The following is a 22107-nucleotide window of genomic DNA, read 5'->3' as shown; positions in this document are numbered from 1 at the left end:
CAAGGGACGGTGCAGACTCGATGCGTGAATGGCCTCCTTCTGCACTGTATATTCTATGATATGGACACAGAGATGGACAATAAGAGAGATGGACACTAAGAGAGATGGACACAGAGAGATGGACACAGAGAGATGGACACAGAGAGATGGACACTGAGAGATGGACACTAAGTGAGATGGACACTGGGAGAGATGGACATTAAGAGAGATGGACACAGAGAGATGGACACTAAGAGAGATGGACACTAAGAGAGATGGACACAGAGAGATGGACACTGAGAGATGGACACTAAGTGAGATGGACACTGGGAGAGATGGACACTAAGAGAGATGGACACTGAGAGATGGACACTAAGCGAGATGGACACTGAGAGATGGACACTAAGAGAGATGGACACTGAGCATGATGGACACTAAGAGAGATGGACACAGAGAGATGGACACTGAGAGAGATGGACACTAAAAGAGATGGACACTGGGAGAGATGGACACTAAGAGAGATGGACACTGGGAATGATGAGCACTGGGAGAGTTGCTCATTGGGAAATAAGGACACAGAGTGATCAATTCTCAGGGAGTATGCACTCTGGGAGATGTGGACACCGAGAGAGATGGAAACTGGGAAAGATGGTCACTGTGAGATTGGCATTGGGAGAGATGGGCACTGAGAGATGTATTCTGGGAGAGACATTGAGGGGTGGACATTGAGAGATGTCGTCTGAGATAAATGGACACTGGGATTGATAGACGCTACGGGAGATGGACACTGAGATGGGACTCTGAGAGAGGCAAACCTCAATCAATTAGATTACATATACTCGTCATATGTCACCATCTCGCAATGTCCAGAAGTGTAACTGTTCGCTCGGACTGTTGTGATGTTCGGTGCAGTCTGGAGAAGGAAAGCTAATTCTGGTCAATCCATCTCTGGGTTTGCTGGAGTCGGCGGTAGCTGGTTTTCTTTCGTGCATTCCATTTTTTTTAGTGCCATGTGTCGAAGGAAAAATGTTTGTTGTCGGTTTCGGAACCTGTCCACTGGGGGCCCCTAACCTGACTCTGGGCCCTGTGTCCAGTCACTCTGGTGTCGCCTGGCAGTGACAGTGACAGCTCTGCGCTGTCACATTGTGAGGAACACATCCCAGTGTTGCTGGTGTGTGTTGGGGATTGTAGACGCCGCCTCTCCCAAGCAATGCAAAGTATAACCTGCCTGAATATTGTAGGTATTTATGATTTTTTGTGGCTAACTTTCAATGTCGAGCGAGCTTCTTTCTTCTCGCGCTGCTTCTTCAGTACATCCCTTACAGTATTCAACATTTCCTCAAAAAGTGGGAAAAGACTGAAATAAGACACCCTCCCATTGTTATTATCCACCTTTCAGCCGTTTGCTTACTGCGATGTTTGATCGTTTTTACATGTTATATATTTATTTTATACATTTATATATTTTATAGATTTATGCAAAGATTTCCCTCTGCCAGGTACCTCAACATTTTCCCAATGTTTGTGTGTGTGGTTGACAAGTCGAGTTTCTGCTTGGAGGTGTTCCTTTCAAATATGCTGGTGTGTCAGTGAAGTTTGTGGTCTGAATTTATCTGCAGTTGTGCCGACTTGGAATCCGAGTTGCTGAATCCGGGGCAGTCTGCTTTGAGCTGAATGTACATGACATTCAGTGTTAGTGTTACCCGGCAGCTCCACTTTGCACAAGGGAGCACGTTGTGGAAGCGGGGGAGCGAGAGGGGCGCGGGAGGTTGCCTGTCCATTTGGCAGAGGGGCTCCGGGATCAAGGGTTCCAGCTCCTGAGGAGGACTGATAACCAGTTGAGGGCGGGCTGAGAGTGATGTAACAGGAAGCTGGAGGCTTTCCTGCTCATGATGATGCTCTTATCGTGATTGTTCACTCCCTGACAGGGTTTCCAGCACGAAACTTAAAGCAGGCAGAGCCCGAGAGGAGCTTGCACACTCTGGGAGTGCACCGCACGGTGAGAGGCAGCCCTTGATCTGGATTAGCCCCTCACTTTGCACATTCCCCCACAGTAGGTCGAGCTTGGCGGGACGCAAGAAGACCCCCCCCCCCCCAACCAGCCCGCCCACCAACTCAATTCCTCAGGACTATTCGGCTGGGACCCCCAGTCCAGCTCTGGTTGGTAAGTGCAGCACAGCCTTGTTGTTTTGTCACCGAACACCAGATTTATCCGTTGCACGGAAAACCTCCCACGAAAGCCACCTCTTGATATATTATCCAGATCTTGCTGGCTGATCTTCCGAGAGCGGAATTAGAATCTGTAAAAATAACTGCAGACCCCGGTGTAAGCATGTGAGTTGTGTTTTCCTGCCTCACAGCCTGTCAGCAAACTGTTTCCTTGTCACTGGAGTTTAATTTGAGGGAAGGGGAATTAGATCTACCACAGGACATACTTTCTTCGGCTGGGGTTTGGTGAGGGGGGGGGGGGGGGGGGGGCCGGTATATGTACTGTCGGTTTTTGTTTTGATGTGTTTGCTGTGTAGTGTTAGGGTTAACTCATGAAAGCGGGAGTTGCGGCTGAGGTTGTAACATACCTTTCTATATTAGACCCCAGACCTCATGTTCCTCTGTTCTGGCAGAATAAGAGTTTCGCAACATATCCCAAGCAGCACCTGACAGCCAAACTCTCAGGGCCGTCAATCATTACACCCAAAAAAACACTGTGGCACAGCTATAAATGGTTCATCTTTAAGATATTAACCAATTTAACCTTCTGATGAAGTACACATTCTAATATCTATAAATATATTGCAAGCACCTGCTTATAGATACAGGCGGCGCGGCTAAATGCCACCTTTTCGTTGTATCAAATAACAATGGATTTTTAAAAAATCACATACAACTTTGCATTCTGCCCAAGTTCTAAAGCATTTAACTCGCTGTCAAGAAGATGCGAATAGCTTGACCTCTTTGTCTACTGTCAGAGGCATCTCCTTCTAAATACACGAAATCCCTGGAATGGAAGGCGCCAAAAAGAGGGGGAGAGAAAGGGATCACAGCGCAGGGATGGCACTCGGTGTGGGACGAGAGTACTTGTCCACAATCGTTCAGTCCTGTTGATAATCGGGTTTGAACTTCTGATCACTTGAATGTGTTGCACTTAAAATGAGAAGAACGGTTCGGAAAGTTTAATTTCGCTTAATTTCGTTGTTGTAAGTCTGGAGTGGCAAGGGAGATTCAACTCAGGTGAAGGGGGAAACAATGGCAGGTCAGTTAACTGATCCGAGATGTTCCCTGTGATCGAAGCCGCTACTTGTCACAGAAAGGAAATTGAGATGGTTGAAAGGTGGGTGGGGAGAAATGGCTAGAGGGGGAAATGCACAGAGGAAGAAAATAAATCAGTAGATGCCTTGTAATTGAAGTAAAATGTTGACGTCTTTCTCGTGGAGCGAAATCGGTGAGATTCTTGCTCGGGATATTGCCACCAGCCAGGTGATGTAGTGGGAGCTGTTGCCTCAAGGTGGCACCACACGGTTTGGTTTACAACAAATACCATTGGAAATGCTGCTTTAAACTGGATTTCCCTCATTGACACAGCCTCTGAATTGGCTGAGATCTCCCCGCGCGCGGAGAAACACCTGTCCATTATTGCATATCCATTTGGCAGCAGTGTCTTGGGAAGGCGCTGGCAGTTTGGAAATAGCGACTCAGTAATCCCTGCGAGTGGTGACGATACCCGCACTAAATCAGGCTTCATTCCCTGAAGCAGACTGCGTCTTCAGCTGCGAAATGCAGTTTGCACATAGCGATACATGCAAGACGTGAATTCCTACCTTTTTACAGTGAAAAGGTCGTATTTTAGTATTGATTAAAATACATGTATCTCTTCTGATATTATTCATCTCAATGCCTTGGCAGTCTGCACTATGCTCATTAACCACATTAATAATTTGTCAGACTGATGCATATGTGTTTGCATATACATATATAAATGTTAATAAAGACGCAGAGATGTTGGATTGGATTTCTTTATTGTCACGTGTACCGAGGTACAGTGAAAAGTATTTTTCTCAAAGGTGTTAGTTCAGACATATAACGATCGACAATAATTTGCATTTATGTAGCGCCTTTCGAAGAGTGTCTCGAGACTCTTCACATGTAGGTTTTATGAAAGAGATGCATGCCAAACCAAAATGAATTATGAAGGATGACTAAAATCTCAGCTAAAGAGGTAGGTTTTTAAGCAAGCCCTTAAAGGAGGAATAGGGATTGAAGGCAGGAATGTCAGAGTACAGGGCTTAGGTGGGTCGAAGGCATGGTGGGGCTGGAGGGAAAAATGCACAGGGGGTCAGAATCAGAGGAGTGGAGCTTTCGGTTGGGATGAAGGAGGTGGTATTGTTGGTCGAGATTACAAGACATGGATAGGCGAGAATATGAGAGGACTTCAACATGAAAATGAGGATTTTGAATTGGGGACCAGTACCCAAGGTATATTGAGAAGGACAGCAGTAATGGATGGGTGAGACTTGATGTGGGATTGGGTACGAACCGCAAATTTTTAGAGGAATCTTAATTTCTGAGGGTGGGAAATGGGAAGCTAATCAGGAGGGCATTGGAATAGGATTCTGTCAAAAAGAAATGGAGGGGGATGCAGGCAAACAGTAGAAATAATTCATGGAGTTAAAACCTCTCTCTAAGCTACTCAAACACACAAAACTGTGAATCGGTTTACACAGTTTGACAATAAATTCACCTTTTGATCTGAAAATTAAAATATGATGGGCTATACAAAGTTAATCTCTTTGTCACAACATTGTCGGGAGAAATTAGTGTTGAGAAACCAGCGAAAGAAGGCTTCCGACCTGAAATGTACATCCAAAGATGTTAATCCAACATTTGATGCAAGTGGGGCCCCAAGCCTGCATTCCCCCAAAACTAGGAGCTGTAGGTGCTAATCGAACATCCCACAGTTAGCCCTGGGTGGGGTGGAGGTGGTGAATAGATGAATAGGAAAGTTGGGGGAGACTTAGCCGGCAGTGACCTCGTGTGGCGTAGAACCATGAGATGTGCCTCCTGGCCCCACATCAAGGTAAGTTAAAGAAGGCTTCTTAGCAGTTCATCGGTGGCCTCCAGCAATCCATTTGCGTGGTGCCCGTTCCCTTAATTTCTGCCAAGTTTGGCAGCAGGATTCAAGGAGCCTAATAGCCGTCTGTATGAGTGCCCTGGACTATTGGCAGTTGCCACTTTGGAGGTCAACTTCTCCTCCCCCCCCCCCCCCCCCCCCCAATGATATATCTGCCTTGGGTCGATGTTGGGAGAACTCTGCTGTTCCTAAAATCTAAAAATGCAGGAATCTTCAACTGGCCCGTTAGCATTTGGGAGTTGAAGGTGGGATTATATTTCGGGTATTGTTTAATCGTTCACCCAAAATAGCTTTCCACTTCAAGCCATTTCCATTTCTATTGCAGATTTGTAACATTTCTCTATATTTAGTTGCAAAGCCTCAGTCTGCATTCAGTCCCAGTCTTCTGGAGACTGTTACAAGTTGAGCATTTTATCATCCATATTCTTTTGGGATTAGTGGTATCAGCTGCTTTTGTAAGTGGATCCCAGGAGCCTAATGTGCAGGGATTGACAACATTGCCCAATATGTAATTATATTGTAGCTTAACCCAGGGTTGTAACAATACTACAACCATATGATCTAAACCAGATGTGCTTTTGCTTATGGCCAGAATACCTCTAATTTTTTTCAACTGTGGGTTGAAAAGGATAATACCTCATCTTAAGCCAAGGCTGAGTAGATATTATTAAGTTGCTTTATTTAATAGCTTGCATGCGTGCAAAAAATGACCAGCAATATTTAAAATTCAACTCACTTCATTCGAACAGTTCGACAAGATCTCATTTAATAGTACAAAGCTCGCAACGTGCAACCTCATTGGGTCACCTTGCTTGACTTAAACAAAATAATTTAATAACTGTCCAGCATTGTAACCTTCTTGTAATCTTTGCTGGACCTGACTGCTTTCACAGCTTTCTATTTGAAAAACTTGGCTATTTCCTCATGCTCACTACCCAAAACGAAAGCCGATACCAAAGAATCCCTGCTGAGCTCCTGGAAAGCAGAGACCTCCCAGCACAATGGGTGGCCGTTGTTTATCAATATTCAGAAGAAGTTAATCAAATTCTTGTCATTTACAGCCTTTGGGGAATCAAGATCAAAACCTAGTTCATTATAACTTAACTAGTTTTAATTTAAATATAATTTCTTTTCAAGATATGTGCAAGTACAATTTGCGATTTGCTTTGAAATCCATCCATTCAATGCAAATGGTATGGCATGGTAGCACAGTAGTTAGCACTGTTGCTTCACAGCGCCAGGTTTCCAGGTTCGATTCCCGGCTTGGGTCACTAGCTGTGCAGAGTCTGCCGTTATCCCAGTGTCTGCGTGGGTTTCCTCCGGGTGCTCTGGTTTCCTCCCACAAGTCCCGAAAGACGTGCTTGTTAGGTGAATTGGACATTCTGAATTCCCCCTCTGTGTACCCGAACAGGCGACGAAGTGTGGCGACTCGGGGCTTTTCACACGACCTTCATTGCAATGTTAATGTAAGCCTACTTGTGACAATAAAGATTATTATTATTTATTAGTATTATTATTATATTCCAAGTATTTCATGTGGGAAAAATTGATTTAAAAATTCCAAAACGTGATAAGATGCTTGCTGCTAAATTGTCGCAATGCACTAAAATGATTTTGGCGAGGTGCTAATTGCTGATTTTTTAGGTACAACATGGGACTGGGAAAACCACGAGTAAGAACACGTTTCCCTGTCAGCTATGTTATCAGTGGGAATTGCATTCTTCAAATAAATATCACCTGAAAAAGGTCAGGTTAAACACGGCCAACAATAACTTTAAGATGGGTAAAATATGAGCTGAACACTGCAATGATCTGAAGACAAATTCAAGATTAATGTGCCTGTTGTAGGTCAGGAATTCTCACAATGCTTTGATGCAGCTTATGACCCAAAGACATTTTCCATAAACAGATCAAGTCTCCTATGGACTGAAACTCACACCCTTACACAGGGCAATGTCTGAAATGTCAATATTTTTCTTTTCCATAGATTCTGCCTGTCCTGCTGGGTATTCCAGCATTTTCGATTTTTGTCACCTGTAATCTCATTAATGATTTGGAAACTACATAACAGGGCCAATGATTACTTAACTATAGTGCCAATAGAATGATCCTCAGTGTCCACACTGCTGCTGTGCATTGAACACATGCTGTTCACATTATGGGATACTGGGTATGCAGCACATAACAATAAGTCCCAGATGTGCTTGTGCTCGGAACCCATGCATCTATTATATGCCAGGCACATTGAGGCCCTTTCAAAAGATAAGTGAAGGTTAAGTCCCATAATACATTTGGAACCTGAAGAATGGGCAGCATGGTGGCACAATGGTTAGCACTGCTGCCTCACAGCGACAGGGACCCGAGTTCAATTCTGACCACACTGACACTGTCTGTGTGGAGTTTGCACTTTCTCCCTCTGTCTGTGGGGCTTCCTCTGGGTGCTCTGGTTTCCTCCCACAGTCCAAAGATGTGCAGGTTAGGTGGATTGGCCATGCTAAATTGCCTCATAGTGTTTAAAGATATGCCAGTTAGGTGAGTTTGTGGGAATGGGGTGCGGGATGGGGCTGGATAGGGTACCCTTTCGATGGATCGGTGCAGACTCGATGGGCCGAATGCTCTCCTTCTGCACTATAGGGATTTTAATTAATTAAATACGTCAGGCATTCAGCTCCTGCATAAATCAGGTGCAACATTAGAGGCCTCTGTTCTCAGGTTCCGCCTTTGCTGTTAAACATGTTAATTTGCTGCTTTCTGTGCAGCTGCTTATAATTCATTGCCTCTCTGTTCTTGCTGTTTTGGAAAAAAATGTTGGTTACATTTATTGGAGCTGACCATTATCTGTTACCTTTTCCTGTTTCCCCCATGGACAGGCATTGTCTGCTTCTTTGGGGGGAGCAATGGGATCAATGAAAACGTATCCTAATTTTTGTAAGGGCCACGAAGAATCCAGCACGAGTTTAAAAGGATACAAAGTAATAACGTTTATTTATTATAACAATATATACATAACAGTAGCAGTAACTTCCCTTGCTACCTTCTCCTTCCTGCTGGTTCCTGAACTGGCCAGCTTATTTATACTAGGAGTTTCTCCGCCCTCCTCATTGGGGAAGCTCATACTCCCACAGGATTGTGGGATAGTCATTAGTCCCCAGCCAATCGTAAGTAGGCAGGTTATAACATCCCTCCCCCCCAAAGTCCAAGGAATCCGCCGAAGACCCTGGCGAAGGAAGGCGTCGGACTCGTTTGGCCGCAGGCCGGACGCCATTTGCACGCGGCGCTGGATCAGGCGGCGTGTAACGAGATGGAGACCGGCGCTTCCGTGATGAACGGCGCGGTTGTACATCCACGGCCCGTGGACCCGAGGATTCCCCCTCTGATGCATCCTGTGTCACTATCTTGGAGTCAGATTCTGCTGCCTCCGTCATGTCAGCGTCTCTATCTCCATTCGGTCCCGTAACGACCTGCGCAGGCTTCGAGTGAGGCACCAGTGGAAGATTTTGAGGACTACCTTCCCTTGTCTCTGGTCTTTGCGTCTGTTGAAATGAGCTCCGGGGGCAGGGAGTCTTTTGAGGGGATGATCTTCTGGACCGGACGTGGTCTACGTGTTTTCGCTGGAGACGACCCTGGGCTTGCACTTGGTAAGATATAGGGCCCGTTTGGCGAAAGATTACACCAGGAACCCATTGGGCACCACCAGCAAAATTCCGCACGAATACTGGGTCACCGGGCGCAAACTGCCGAATCGGATGATGCCGAGACAATCCCTGTCCCTGCCGTTCTTGTGTGCGGCGTACTTTTGCGCCAATGTCCGGGAAAACCATACTAAAGGGGGGTGCGGAGTCTCCGGCCCATTAGGAGTTCTGCGGGAGCTACCCCAGTCACTGCATGGGGGGTGGTCCTGTACGTAAACAAAAAGCGAGCCAGTCTCGTGTCCATTGATCCAGAAGACTGCTTCTTTAGGCCTCTTTTGAATGTCTGCACTGCACGCTCTGCCAACCCATTTGAAGCCGGGTGGTAAGGGGCAGTGCGGATATGGCGGATGCCGTTCATCTTTGTAAACCTAGCAAACTCCTCACTCGTGAATGGAGTGCCATTATCCGTGACCAGCACCTCGGGGAGGCCATGCGTACTAAACGATAAACGCATCTTTTCAATTGTTGCGCAGGACGTTGTCCCCTGCATCTTATGCACCTCCAGCCATTTGGACTGGGCGTCAATTAGTAGAAGGAACATGGATCCCTGAAAAGGGCCTGCGAAATCTGCATGCAAGCGTGCCCAAGGCCGCCCTGGCCATTCCCAGTGATGTCGGGGCGCGGCCGGCGGAAGCTTCTGATGCTCCTGGCAAATGGAGCAGTTTTGGGCCACCTTCTCAATGTCGGTGTCGAGGCCTGGCCACCAGACATAACTCCGGGCCAACATTTTCATCTTGGTCACGCCCGGATGCCCATTGTGCAAGTCTGATAATATCAGCTCCTGGCCTTTTTCCGGGACAATCACACGCGTCCCCCACAAGAGGATGCCGTCTTCCACGCTGAACTCTGACAGCTTGGAGGAAAATGCCCGCAACTCGCCTGGGAGCTGTCTATGCTGCCCACCATACAGGAATATGTGCCGAACCTTTGACAGGACTGGCTCTGTCTGGGTCCACTCACGGATCTGTGATGCCGTGACAGGCAAGGTGTCCATAAAATTTAGGGTTGCGACCACCTCACTGGTCGTGGGGGTCGACATGGGGCCGGTCGATAAAGGCAATCGGCTCAGTGAGTCGGCATTTGCTATCTGCGTACCTGGTTTGTGCTCCAGAGAATACTCATATGCAGCAAGCAACAAAGCCCAGCGCTGGATCCGTGCAGAAGCAATGGGCGGTATTGGCTTATCCTCTCTGAAGAGTCCCAGCAGGGGCTTATGATCAGTCACGATAGTGAAATGGCGGCCGTACACATACTGGTGGAAGCGTTTCACCGCGAAAACCACTGCCAGGCCATCCTTCTCGATCTGCGCGTACTTCTCCGCTGCAGTCAATGAGCGGGAGGCGAAAGCTATCGGTCGCTCAGCCCCGTTCTCCATCTTGTGGGACAGGACGGCCCCAATACCATACGGGGATGCATCACATGTGATGAGCAAAGGCTTTCCCGGATCATAGTGGGTTAGTAACCCAGACGACGACAATTGTTGCTTTACCCGCCGGAAAGCGGGTTCTTGCGGCTGACCCCAAACCCAGGTGTGATTTTTCTTTAGCAGCAGGTGCAAAGGGGCCAGCGTAGTTGCCAGATTGGGGAGGAACTTCCCGTAATAGTTTACGAGACCGAGAAAAGAACGAAGATGCGAAGTGTCAGTCGGGGTGGGGGCATGTTGAATTGCACGCACCTTCTCTGCGACGGGGTGCAGACCCTCGCAGTCCACCCGATAACCTAGGTAGACTACTTCTTTTGCCTGAAATACGCACTTTATGCGACGTAAACGAACTCCAGCCTCCGAAAGGCGTCTAAGGACAGCCTCCAGATTTTCCAAATGCTCTTGCTCCGACGTCCCTGTAATCAACACGTCATCTAGGTAGACAGCCACACGTGGTAAACCTCTCAAAATTCCCTCCATAACACGTTGAAAAATTGCGCAGGCAGAGGATACTCCAAAGGGCAACCGTGTATATTCACAGAGGCCCCTGTGTATTAATTGTTACATATGGTCGGGAGGCAGGGTCCAGCTCCAACTGCAGGTAGGCGTGACTCATATCTAATTTTGTGAATGAGAGTCCACCTGCAAGTTTCGCGGAGAGATCCTCTATGCGAGGCATTGGATATCGGTCGAGTCGGGAATCTGTATTCTCTGTAAGTTTATAGTCGCCACACAAGCGAACTGTGGCATCTGGCTTCATTACTGGTACAATTGGTGCTGCCCAGTCAGCAAAACGGACGGGCCTGATAATACCCAAACTCTCCAAACGAGTGAGCTCCCCTTCTACCTTCTCGAGCAAGGCGCAAGGCACTGGGCGCGCCCGGAAATAGCGCGGCGTGGCTCCTGGTTCAACTTGGATACGGGCTACGGCCCCTTTTATTTTCCCCAAACCAGGCTGGAATAGAACATAGAACAGTGGAGGATGTGCTGCCATTGCAACCGCAAATGGCGCAACCAGTCCCGACCCAACAGGCTGGGCCCATGGCCACGCACTACGATAAGTGGGAAACACCCCTCCTGGCGTCCATAGACAACAGGGGTCATTGTAGTTCCTGCAATGTCCAGTGGTTCCTCCATGTAGGTGGCCAACCTGGCCTGTGAGTCAGTTAATGTAAGGGTCTGTATACCCTGCTTGATGCGGTCGAATGTCCTCTGGGCGATCACGGAGACCGCTGCGCCAGTATCCAACTCCATCGCCAGCGGGTGGCCATTGACCCGTACTGTCACCTTAATGGGGGCCACACGGGGAGCTGCCACACAATGCAGCTGCAGGCAGTCGTCCTCCGTCTCCACGTCCTCAGGAGTGGTCGCTGCAGGTTCATCCACATGCAAGGTACGGCCTCTGGGCTGGTCCCAGTTACGGCCCCTGGGCTGGTCCCAGTTTCGGTCGGAACGACGGCGCCTCTGGCGTCCCCAGGACCGCTGTCCGCGACGGGGTCGGCGCCTACAAGTCTGACACGGACATGGCTCCTCATCCATTGGCTCTGGAGAAGGCTCCCTTCGGGGAGGAATGTCCGATGGCCACTGGCGTCGGTCCGGACGTTGCCTCGCCCAAGGTACCGCAGGAGTGCGGGGGGATGTTTTTGGGTGGAAAGGGTTGCGCCCCAAGGCATGCACTTCCATTCCCTGTAGCTCCTCTACTCCTCGCTCTGCGCTCTCTCGGGACAAGACTTTTTGTATTGCCTGTTGAAAAGTCAATGTTGGCTCTGCTAACAACTTTCTCTGTGTTGCTGCATTGTTAATACCGCAAACCAAACGGTCGCGTAACATTTCTGACAAGGTCTCACCATAGTCACAGTATTCCGCAATCCCGCGTAGCCTGGATAAAAAATCGGCAAGGGATTCTCCAGGGGTCCTCTCAGCGGTATTAAACCGGTAACGCTGGACTATCGTGGACGGGGTTGGGTTAAAGTGTTGCCCCACTATATTCACAAGTTCGTCAAACGTTTTGGTGTCCGGCGCAGCTGGGTACGTAAGGCTCCTAATCACCCCAAACGTATGCGGGCCGCAGGCGGTGAGCAATATGACCACCTGGCGCTCGTTTTCAGTGATATTGTTTGCCCGGAAATAGTAACGCATCCGTTGTGTGTACTGGTTCCAGCTTTCCAGCGCAGCATCAAAAACATCCAAACGTCCGTACAGAGGCATGGTATAATAGAAAACAACTTCCAACCTGTATCCAACAAAAATCCAGGGAGGTGGCTTCAGCAGTGTAGACAGCTATTCACTTTTACCTTCGTCGCCAGTTTTGTAAGGGCCACGAAGAATCCAGCATGAGTTTTAAGGATACAAAGTAATAACGTTTATTTACTATAACAATATATACATAACAGTAGCAGCAACTTCCCTTGCTACCTTCTCCTTCCTGCTGGTTCCTGAACTGGCCAGCTTATTTATACGAGGAGTTCCTCCGCCCCCCTCATTGGGGAAGCTCATACTCCCACAGGATTGTGGGATAGTCATTAGTCCCCAGCCAATCGTAAGTAGGCAGGTTATAACACTAATGCTGAAAGTCTTGTTTATAATCTCAGACCTTTGTACCTAGGCATGTTGGATAAGATGTGCATGCTAGATTGTCCAAAAAAGCCATCATTGATCTTTAGACACTCCTTTGTTAAGGAAACAGTATCTATCTATCTATCTATCCGTCCATCCGGCTGTTCGTCCGTCTGTCCATCTGTCTGCATGCCTGTCTGTCTGTCTGTCCATCAGTCTGTCTGCCTATGTTTGAACTACTATGCTTCGAACAACAGAGAAAATGTCTGCCAAATCTCCCAACCTTCCATGCGCACATGTATGATGCTATTCACAAATGTTTTGTGTGTGCACAAAACCTCAGTTCATGATTAGAAGATGTGAGGCAACATGACAGCAACCAGTTGTCTGCACACAATCCCCAAATTACAGGACAATATTGATGGCATGGCCTTTCCCCTGCTGGCTACCTTAATTTATTAATTTTATCTGCAATCTTTGGGCTTCTCAAAAATTGGAAGGCCTTGAAGACTGGCTGCGAGGGGAATAAAGATGACTTCTGCAACCACAAATGCTTATCCTATGGAATATCTGAGGACAAGAGGTAAAGAATGATATGTAATAAGGCACATAGTGATACCAGAATGTTTGTAAATTCATCCCTTGGGATTGTTAGTCTGTGGATTATCTTCCCCAGTGAGCAGAGAAGACAGGGTCCTTGTCTATATTTAATGCTGAGTTGGATAGATTCTTGATTGACAAGGCTCTAGGTGGGGCGACATGGTGGCAGAGAGCAGGTGTGGACGTTGCAGGTGGGACTCGGTGTTTTCACGACGGCTGGTCGGCCCATCCCGGGCCACGAATCGGCAAGCCGGCCGTGTAGAGTGGCCCGTGACCGGCGCCATGCCAACCACGCTGGCGCCAATGCCGCCAATTCTCCGCTCTGCGGAGAATCGCGTGCCAGCGTCGGAACGGCATGGCGCAATTCACGCTGGTCGCGGGAATTCTCTGGCCCGGCCTGGGGCTGAGAGAATCCCGCCCCAGCTTTCTGCTTAACTGTGACCAGTATGCAGAAGAACTGCAATGATTATATATCCTCAAGCAGACCAGTGCCCTGCACTCTTTCAGAATAAACATGGAGCTTTCTTTCAGCCAAGAGTTATCAAATACTACAGTGACTGTTAACATCCATTAAGAAGGATTATTGGTGAAGCAGTAAAATCTCACAAAAAGCAAATTCACACTCAAATTTGAATTGGGGAGGCCAGATAGCAGCTAGGTCTCTCTTGGGTGCACATTTGTGGATTCTGGTGACATTCTGTGCCCTTTACAATTTTGCTACAAAGACATTGAGTTTCTTGAAGCGCAAACTGATGCAGAAGCTAAGCCCTCGGGACAGAAAAACTTAGACCTGTGGAGGGTGCAGCAGGGTCACAGACAGCTGCTGAGAGTGAGCTCTCAGACAGACTTATTGGAGAGGCTTTCAGCAACACATGGGGCGGGATTCTCCAATCCCGCGGCAGAGTGTCCATGCCGTCGTAAATGCTGTCGCGTTCTACGACGGCGTGAACGTTCCGCTCCCAGGATTAATTCTGGCCCCTAAAGGGGGCCAGCACGGCGCTGGAGCGGTTCACGCCGCTCCAGCTGCCGACCCCGGCGTGAACTGTGCGCCGTGGGATCCATGCATGCGCAGTTGCGCCGAGCCAATGAGGACATGCGCAGTAACGCCGGCGCCAACGCGTGCATGCACAGTGGCTTCCTTCAACTTGCTGGCCCCAATGCAACATGGCGCAGGATTACAGGGACCGGCGCGTAGGAAAGGAGGCTCCCAACCACAGAGGCCGGCCCGCTGATCGGTGGGCCCCGATCATGGGCCAGGCCACACCGGAGGCACTCCCCGGGGTCGGAACCCCCCCCCGCCCCACAGGCCGCCACCTGACTCTTCAACGCCGCGGTCTCGGCGGCTCAGAGCAGGTTAGAATGGCGCCGGCGGGACTCGGCTCTTTCCTTATGGCCACTCGGCCCATGCGGGCCGGCCCGCGACTGCCGCCGCGCCAATCACGCCGGCGCTGATTCTCCGCTGTGCAGAGAATCGTGTGTTCCTTTCTCTTTCATGCATTTATTTAGCGTCTCTTTTCATTCACATGGGCCCTACAGAAAAACAGGACTGACGGAAATACAAATCCATAAGAAAGAATAGACCAATCTTTTGAAAACTCACATAAATAGTAACATGAAAATCTGATAGTCCCCTTCATACTGTTGAGGGGGTGACTTGCCTTCTTGTATGTTCTGCGGCTGTAAGCAGAAATTCTTGAAGGTGTCTTTTAGGAAGCGTACTCTAAAGTTGTTAAAAAGGAGAACATTCAGTTCGCCATTGATCTTGTAATAGGATTCTTCTGAGACCTCTTTAATCATCTTCCAAAATGTTCCTCAGCTACCGACTGATAATTTCTTGTCCTCTGCTCTTGAACATTTATATTCACCTCTAGTACATCTTCCTCTGACTTATTTACTCAGTACCTCCTCTTCATCCAAAATTCTCCCACCAGACTGAGTGCACAAAGAGGGTGATGATGGCATGGGTGAATTGCTATTGACTGTTCATGTTGTTGAGGGTTCTCCCAGTGGACACAAAACACAAAAAAATGCAATAAGTTTCCTGCTGGTCACTGTTCCCTTATTGCTTTGCTCATGTAAGGATCATCTCAATTATGGGTTTCAAAAAACTAACACAGTCCTGCACATGAAAATTGCCTTGTCTTATTCCCTGATCACCTCAGCTGAGTGCGATCCCAGTTTCTCAATAATCTCCTCCCTCGATTGCATTAATGGATAAATATCTGCCGTTCGTCTCCTTGCTCCCAAAACAACGCACAGATAATTTCCCCTGTAAGAGCTCTGTCAGAGAATAATAATTTGACAACTATTGGAGCATTTATATCATTTTTCTATTGACTTCCAAAGAGATTAATTTATTTCAACACATTATCAGACTCTGGCAGGACTTTGAACAAGGCCAGCTTCAGTGTATTTTAGTGCACGAGCAGTAGTGCCCAAGGAAAATGGAGGAACTCTAGAACCTAATGACAGTCAAAGATAAGACAGGTTTCGGTGGTAGTTGTAGAATGTTGATGAAAGTGATAGCCGGAAATGTACTATATCTGCAGGAGACGGCATGGCATACCACTAAGATGAGTGGTAAAGCAAAAAGTGCAGAGGATACCGGAAGTCTGCAGAGGGATTTGGATAGGTTAAGTGAATGGGCTAGTGTATGGAAGGCAATGTTGACAAATGTGAGGTTATCCATTTTGGTAGGAATAACAGCAAAAGGGATTATTGTTTAAATGATAAAATATTAAAACATGCTGTTGTGCAGAGAGACCTGGATATGCTAGTGCACGAGTCGCAAAAAGTTGGTTTACAGGTGCAACAGGTGATTAAGAAGGCAAATGGAGTTTTGTCCTTCATTGCTAGAGGCATGGAGCTTAAGACTAGGGAGGTTATGCTGCAATTGTATAAGATGTTAGTGAGGCCACACCTGGAGTATTGTGTTCAATTTTGGTCTCCTTACCTGAGAAACGATGTACTGGCACTGGAGGGTGTGCAGAGGAGATTCACTAGGTTAATCCCAGAATTGAGGGGGTTGGATTACAAGGAGAGGTTGAGTAGACTAGGACTGTACTCGTTGGAATTTAGAAGGATGCGGGGAGGGGTATCTTATGGAAACATAAAATTATGAAGGGAATACATAGGATAGATGCAGGCAGGTTGTTTCTACTGGCGGGTGAAAGCAGAACTAGGGGGAATAGCCTCAAAATAAGGGGAAGTAAATTTAGGACTGAGTTTAGGAGGAACTTCTTTACCCAAAGGGTTGTGAATCTATGGAATTCCTTGCCCAGTGAAGCAGTTGAGGCTCCTTCATTAAATGTTTTTAAGATAAAGATAGATAGTTTTTTTTAAGAAAAAAGGGATTAAGGGTTATGGTGTTCGGGCTGGAAAGTGGAGCTGAAAAGATCAGCCATGATCTCATTGCATGGCGGAGCAGGCTCGAGGGGCCAGATGGTCTACTCCTGCTCCTAGTTCTTATGTTCTTATAAGCTTAGGACCTCCGTGTGGGGCAAGTGGTGGAGTAGTGGTATTGTCACTGGACTAACACTCTGGAGTTGCAGGGTAATGCTCTGGTGACCTGGGTTCAAATCCCACCATGGCAGACTGGAATTGGAATTCGATAAAAATGTGGAATTGAAAATCTAATGATGAGCATTTACCCATTGTCGATTGTTGGTAAAATCCTATCTGGTTCACTAATGTGGAGATCTGCCTACCTTACCTGGTCTGGCCTACATGTGACTCCAGATTCACAGCAATATGGTTGATTCTTAGAAATGTTACTCAGTTCAAGGGAAATTAAGGATGGGTAACAAATGCTGGTCCAGCCAATGATGCCCACATCCCATGTGTCACCATTTTGTGCAAGGGAGATGCAAGAATGCCAGTTGTATTGTGTTGAAGAACTGAATAGGCAGAGTCCGTGGAAACAGTGGGGGCTTGCTGATATCATTGGAATGTACGTGGAGGTGGAATATCTGAATGTTAGGTGTGAGTCCTGTGTGCCAAAGAATGTTGCTTGGTGAATTGAGAAGTGTGAGAGGTTGATAATGTGGTGGGAAGGAGTTGTCATGTGCAGTTGCATTTACTGATCTTAACCATCCGTGTGACTTTATTAGATTGATTGTGTCACTGTTGCCAAACCGTCAAACGCAGCAGACATTGGGGATTGATCTCCCACTCACTTCAGGGAGTGGTCCTTGAGGGCATCCCCCCACATCATGCGGAACCATAGCATCACTCGTCAAAAATGTCATATCCATGACTAAGGCTTCAAGTGTTGCATTTATGCACTTAGGACCCCTCTCCCTTGGTGTTCCTTTCACCTTCTTCAGAAATGTAGCAATAACATGCAGGAGCAGCCCCCTGTGATTCAGTGTGGGTCCCCTTTAAGCAGGGCAGACTGCCTTTGATGAGGAGCAGGCTGGCTTCATTATCAGCAGATCCTACTAGTACACTTGGTGAATATTCAGGCAGTCACAGTGTAGGTCCCATTACAATCAAGTAAATGAATGGACAGCACAAAAGTTTGACTGCCTAACTCCATGGCAACACGCCGGCGCAGGTCATGACCCCTGCACCCGAAAGGTGGCACTGACTTAACCTCTGGTCTCATAAGTTTACTCGTAATTAAGGGCTCTTCTGGTTATTTGTCTATAAGCTGATAAATTATTAAACATTAAATAAAGTGAATCATATCAGGTGACAGAGATTCATAACATGTTATTGATAGAAGATCAAACAAATTTGAGATACAGTCTGAATGGGAACTGTCAAAACATAAAGAAAGCAGCAACTTGAATTGATTGCAATCAATTAAGGTAGGAAAATAGTCAAAGACACTTCACAAAAGGCAAAAGGAAAACAAAGAAAGGTTTGGAAAAGTGGACAAAAATATGGTTAAGGAAATTAATTTTAATGAATCCCTGAGGGAGCTGAGGGAGAGAATTTCCAATTGTGCAGCCTACGTGGTTGAAAGTATATTTGGCAATGGTGGGAAAAGGGTGTTGGATAGAAGTGTGGAATATACATTCAGGAGAGGGGATTGTGGGGCAGGAGGACATTACAGAGATGGGGAGAAGTGAGACCTCGGAGGGATTTAATCACATGGATGATACTTTAAAATTTTAAAGCATTTGGAGACGGTGAGCTGGAAGAAATGAGTATGAGTGGATGTGATGGGGAAGAATGGGGTATTCTCTGGGCAGCAGAGTTTTGGAAGTGTGAAAGTTTCGAGGCTGGAGAATGAGAGACTGGTCAGATGTGTTTTGGCACAATCAAGTTTGGAGGTGATGAAAACACGATTTAGGTTTTCCGCTGCAGATAAACTGTTATAGGGACAGAATGTTACGAAAGAATCACTGGCCTGCAGGATGTCACTCGGAAGACATTTAATTTAGAAACACAATGCAGTTTAATTCCCAGAGCACTGTGTCGACCAACAAACTTGCACTATTAACAAACCTGGAAACTGTACAATTGACAAAAAAATAAATTGATCTTTACCAGGATTATGATGCAGTACGGACATCAACAAACACCTTTCAGACAATCATGTATTTATCCACATGTAACGTGCAACTTTGGCTTCAACATAAACAGTGGCCTAAAAATGGCATTGTGTTACTTACTGACCCATTTACCCTGGCACTGCATCAACTGTCATCTTGATAAGGTCCTAAAATGGGCAGTTGGAATCCCTACCTGTTTCAATTCGGAGGGCATTTCTTATATGGACATTTCTTATGCAAATTGGAGTCCTACGACATAGTAATTTTGAGCTACAAACTGATGGATCATAAACTTACTGCACTCGCTCCATCCATTGTTAACAGGAATTGATGGGGCTAAAAATGATCCTTAAATGGACCGCTCAGAAATGGTTGAGGAAATTTGTTTAATTGTTTTGTTGGTGGGGGTCAGCAGATTTATGGGTACCCCTCTAAGGCCGTCAAAAAGAAAATTGACCTAAGGCTGGCCTTAACTGGGATTGCCTCAATGAAAAATCACCCAATCATATGACTGTCAGCAATGCGAGCTGATAAATATCTCACCCTCTCACAGTGGACAAGCTGTAGCAGGGTGCCTATAGATGCCTCTTTGTTCCATTGTTGACTTGCCCCTTGTTGAGAAAGTTGCATCCAGGTTTCTCCCTCTGGCTGACACAGTCATCAAGCAGGCAACCCAGCAATCAGAACAATAAAGTGAACAACAACTGGCCCTTGTTTCTCTGCTCACCTCAGAGTGCCTTTTTTGGCAACTCTTCTGCCATTTTTATATTGTCTCTGTAAGTACCTCCTCAGATCTCTTCACAGAGCTAATCAGTGCAGTATCTCACTGTCAACAGTGCACCAATCACCCTAGGGCAGCCTTCATTTCTATCAACTTCATACTACTCTGCCTCTGCTAGTAGGCTTTTAGCATCCATTTTTATGCTACGTCTCTGTGACGTCCTTAACAGTTAGACACTGGAGTATCCTCTTGTTTCGTGAAGACAGATGCAAAGTACCACAAATATGCCCTTTGATTGCATTAGGCAGCATCTTCTAAACCCATAACCACTACATCCCTTGAATGAATAAAAAAAAGAGTTGATACTGGACTCTTCCATGCTCCTTGACATTGTGCACAGGTTGTTTTGTCAAGTATTTGATTATGTCAGGCTTCTTCTATAACATGGCCCATCAAAATTCCCATCTGACCCCTCTGCTAATGAGCCCTATCTGGCTCTGTGGCACCTATTCCATCCTTTCCCACCCTCTGACCCCTCTGCACTTATGGCTAGTGTCTCACCACAAGCAGATCCTCTCTCCGAGCCTCTAAACGTTACAGATTGTCAGACTCTGAGCTGGTCCCCACAAATGCAACATCAAGAGATGTCCCTTCATCTTCATTGTCTTCTTCCTCTTCCTCTTCTGACTGGGAAGATCCCAGTTTTGGGGCCTCTGTAATGTAAAAATGAGAAGGACAGGATGTGGTGAGGGGATAGAAGAAAGTAAGAAACGTGTACTAACACCATCTGCAGTTTTAGAGTTACAGGATATTATGGGATGAGGGTGGAATGAGAGAAGTTGGATTAGTTAGCAGATACCCTCATCATTAAATATTGCAACACTATCAGTGGCCATTGTCTCGCCAATGCCTCATCCCACGATGTCTCCGCCATGGGGCTAAAATGGGTCTTGTCCTCCAGCTACCGTCATTTATGTGCCACCTTCTCCTCCAAGTAAGAGCAATATGATCACTGAATTTCATGTGATATATTTAGGTAATGTGAATAGCTGCCAGTATGAATACGCTGTTCGTTGTTGTGAGGTTTGCATGGTGCTAAGTGTGTGAGGGCAAGGTAAAGTTATGGATTGAAGGCTTGAGCACTGAATGATAGAGATTATTGCTCGGTAGGTAATGGGGGTTTAGAGAATTGAGGGGTAGATGAGGTTAGTGGACAATTGGTAGGTTATGTCATTTGAAGATTGAACTCACTCACCTTGACAACTCATGTGAGATCATTGAACTTCTTCCTGCATTGCAGCCGGATTCTTGGATCCACACTCATGGCATTGACCTCTGCAGCTACTTTTTACCCACTGCTTCCTGAAAAATGTAGCCACCTAAAATGGCTGATTCCCGATTAATTTGGCCAAACCCCGATGTAAAATGGCGAACTGTAAAGGCTGATGGGAAAATCAGTCAACAGGGCACAAACGGACAGCTGCAGACAGAACAGTGTATTCGGCTCTGGGGAAGTCGGCCCAGATCGATACCTGCAACCATTAGCAGCACATCAACCCAGCCATCTGCAGTTTAATCGGCTATCCCTGGGAACAGTTGCAACAAATTAGCAATTGAATGCTGGGCCAGACCTCTTGGCGCCAGCAGTGGCCGAGACAAAGAAAGGTGAACGACCACCCTCCGTTCAAGGAATCGCCCTATTATTGGAGCATATCGAACCTAGTGATTGGGACCAAGTCCAATCACTTGGGACCAGGGTCAAGGTCCGCCCCTAGAGGCGGGAAGCCCCTGGGAACTATAAAGATAGGGGCCAAGTTCAGATCGGCCCTTCTTCTCCTACTTGCAACCTTCGAGACCCTTTGACGAAAGAACAAGTAAGTGTTACTCCAGCAATCGCTACCAGAGAGGTGTTCCAGACTATCGACCCGTACCAGCCTTTTTGAATCCCGCAGGCCAGACCCAATTCGATAAGCCATTCGTTTTCCCTGACCTGGTGGGCCATCACCAAAGTTAAGTATTGGCCTTTAGTGGTAGGTAATAGTCTAGAGGTAGTATTATTGTGTAAGTATTTATTGCTGTATATAATAAATGATCGGTGATTTAACATTTACTAAGCGGTGTGCTGTCTTATTAATCATTACTCGAGCTTGAACCACGTGGCGGTATCAGAAAGATACCTGGCGACTCGTGAGCAAAGGTGACAGAATTAGAGCTAATAAAACGAAGGCTAATAAGAGCAACAGCATATGCCAGGTTTATTTTTTATTTCCCTGCCGATGGAGGGTGGTTCAATTTATCTTTGTATCTTTGATGAAGAGCTCCAGTCCTTTGTCGTTAATCCTTGATGTTCACTCTCCAGCATATTCAGCCATTCTTCAAAGCATCACAGTGCAGATTCACTTTTCAAGGTGCACCCATCACTTTGAGCAGCCACAATGCACCTCCCCTTTAAAAGGAACAGGCTGCCTTTAAATAGCTCTAGCCACTCATTATATCAGGGCTTCAGCTAA

At 46.8% G+C, this 22107-nt stretch overlaps 1 protein-coding gene across 2 annotated transcripts in view; it reads left to right on the top strand.

The window, feature by feature from the left end:
* Positions 1-1903: 1903 nt before the first annotated feature.
* The window catches only part of calcrlb (calcitonin receptor-like b), a 109182-nt gene continuing 88978 nt past the window's right edge, over positions 1904-22107 (top strand). The window contains exon 1 of one of the 2 annotated variants that reach the window (XM_072477884.1): positions 1904-2143. The gene's annotated coding sequence lies outside the window, so the exon portion shown is untranslated. The remainder of the gene's footprint in view (positions 2144-22107) is intronic. The other variant, XM_072477874.1, reaches the window with a different exon arrangement.

Source organism: Scyliorhinus torazame, chromosome 2 (genome assembly GCF_047496885.1).
Source record: "Scyliorhinus torazame isolate Kashiwa2021f chromosome 2, sScyTor2.1, whole genome shotgun sequence".
In the NCBI taxonomy this organism is placed as follows: Eukaryota; Metazoa; Chordata; class Chondrichthyes; order Carcharhiniformes; family Scyliorhinidae; genus Scyliorhinus; species Scyliorhinus torazame.
This window is presented reverse-complemented; position numbering and strand designations above follow the sequence as displayed.